The sequence below is a fragment of the Lactuca serriola genome, chromosome 3, assembly GCF_051521515.1.
Source record: "Lactuca serriola cultivar US96UC23 chromosome 3, Lser_US96UC23_V15, whole genome shotgun sequence".
In the NCBI taxonomy this organism is placed as follows: domain Eukaryota; kingdom Viridiplantae; phylum Streptophyta; class Magnoliopsida; order Asterales; family Asteraceae; genus Lactuca; species Lactuca serriola.
This window is the reverse complement of record NC_136410.1, coordinates 161,089,289-161,091,867: the sequence shown is the minus strand read 5'-3', so window position 1 is coordinate 161,091,867 and position 2,579 is coordinate 161,089,289. Positions and strand designations below refer to the sequence as shown.

The 2,579-nt window shown below is 30.9% G+C and overlaps 1 long non-coding RNA gene across 2 annotated transcripts; it reads right to left on the bottom strand.

Annotated features, from left to right (window-relative positions):
* Positions 1 to 215: 215 nt before the first annotated feature.
* Positions 216 to 1,742, bottom strand: LOC145094715 (uncharacterized). 2 transcript variants are annotated; one of them, XR_013703508.1, is made up of 4 exons: positions 1,453 to 1,742; positions 987 to 1,261; positions 828 to 904; positions 216 to 546 (listed from the first exon to the last, which is right to left on the bottom strand). It is a non-coding gene; the product is annotated as an uncharacterized LOC145094715 (long non-coding RNA). The 2 variants fall into 2 exon arrangements; XR_013703507.1 differs by having other exon boundaries at positions 828 to 1,261.
* Between the last annotated feature and the right edge of the window lie 837 nt (positions 1,743 to 2,579).

Genomic DNA, 2,579 nt, shown 5'->3' with positions numbered 1-2,579 from the left:
GTAGTATGCTATAAAAAAAAGAACAAAAAATGTACATTGCTAAATTGAAAGAGATTATAGAGGCTAGAAAAGACTAAACACTAAAAACCAACCTGCTTATGCCTATAAAAAAAGTAATGTATAATAAAAATCATTTAAACTAATATATAATCATTATAAATCCATATTTCATAAATAAAACATCGTTGAATATTTATATTTTTTATTATGGCAGATCCTTTATAATGAACATTTAAATACCGACAACTATCAATACATAAAAGAAAATTTATTGCAACAAAATTGCACTTGATTTGACAAAAACAAAATGTTTTTTACTTCAAATCAATGAATATATTAACACAGTTTCAGTCAACACTCATGGTAAATACATAAGCTACAACTTTATGTAAAATCATATAATAAAAAGACCACATACACTTCCATACTCTATAAATCTGAGAGTGATTGAGGTTGCGGTGGCTAAATGGCCCATAAACTTGGATTAGATGTCATACATTCATCTTTCAATATCCTTTTCCAGGATTTGCCAAACTGTGGAGTAATCTGTCCGAACAAAGTAAATTATGTTCAAAGACCAAATTACACATAAATGTACATATTAGATGACACACATATAGACATAAATTCATATCATATCACACAGATACTAATCAGATATCAGATTACATACACATACAATTACAACCATTAGTTTCAACCTATGAGAAGACCATTGGGTGCAGCATGGTGAAAGAAAGTGAAAGCAGGTGTGGGTTGAAAGTCAACATAAAACATGGAAACAAATTCATAATCTCTAATATAACACCTGTGAACAACATTCGTACCTTTATTTTTTGGGTCGTAGGGTTATCATAATCTTATCAATGGGGAAGATTCAACTATCACTTCCTTATAGAATTATCTATCTCCAAAAAACCAACAACAACAATCGGTTTTTCTGAAATGGAAAGAAAAGTGTAGAAAGCAAGCACAAAATTACCAACCTTAAAGAAGAACCTCAATGAAGATGATGGACAAGACGAAAAATCAAGGACTGGAATGGCAATTTCAATAAAATTTAGACGAAGATGGTCGTTGTTGATATCAGACTTTTGTTCATAACAGTTGCCACCCGATTTCTAGATGTCGGGTGATCGCGTCGAATACGTCTATGTGGCGATAGGATTTTTGGCGGATGTCGAGTTTGACGAAGGAGAGACCGAATGTTGTCCCCACATGTGCATAGGGATCGGTAGCATACCTCGAGGGGTTCCAAGAACTGTAAATACAAAAAAAGTTGTTAAAGATTTGAGCAAATGAAGGGAAATTTGCATATGGTTTGAAACATAGTAGGGCATCCCTCAACGGGGGGTCATTGGCCAATGCCCAGACCACTGATCAATGAAAGTTTGGGGGGTAAACTATGATTATGAAGATCCAGTTATTAATTTGAAGTATCGAAGAACTAACCTGATGGTAACCTATAAAGCTTTACCCCAGTTTCACTCAAATATGGTTGATGGCATGATTGAATAAAAAATTAGGGCTCACTTGGGTACATACCTTCAAAATCGAAGCCAAGCATGAATTCACCTTCCATTTCTTCCTGTTTTTATTTGAAAGCGTTCAGGGAAGAGAGCAGTGGAGATGATCCAAAAAACAGTATCGGAAGCTCTGCTTGAGGCTGCAGCTGGAGAGGTAGTGGGCGGCTGACGGAACGGGTTCGACACTCTATGGAAGGAGGAAGGAGACGTTCTCATTTGAGACAAAGCAAACAAAATCGAGAATATATAGGATGAAGAGAGGGATGGAAGGATCGGGAAACGTAACTCGACAAAGTTTGTGGAAGGATCTGGAAAATAAATATTAAATACATAAACGGGGACACAAAATCTGGGTATTGACAAAATATGTCACATTTAAAGTAAGAATTCAGAAGTTAAAACATTAGTGACAAAATTCAGAAGTTGAAAACTTTACAGTTAAAATCTTTCATAACTTTAATATATATATATATATATATATATATATATATATATATATATATATATAACATTTATTTTGAAGTATGATAGTTTAATAAAAATTAAAACTATAAATTTACAATAATAATAATAATAATAATAATAATAATAATAATATATCTAAAGTAGTTTTTGGTTTAGTACTTAATGATTACTTTTGACTAATTATGTCAAAATAGTTTATAACCTACTAAAATGATAATAAAGTGTTAAGTGGTCGGTAACATTTTATAATTTAAGGAATACAAAACAAATACAAATTGTTAATGGTTTGTTTTTCGAGCATGAAGAGTTTTTCCTATGAACTATTTTGGGTTAAAAATAAAAATATGTTTCGCTTTTGGGTTAGAAATAAAATGTTTTTTTTTATTGGTTTAAAATGAAAAGTATGTTGTTTTAGATTAATATTAATAGTATATTGTTATTTTGGGTGGAATTCAAAAAATTTTGTTTTGGGATAAAAATTATAAATATTATGTTGTTTTGGAAAAAATTCTATAAGTAGGTTATTTTGTGGAAAAATTAAATGTGCATTTCTATTTTGGTTTAAAAGTACATGTGGAAAAATAAAAG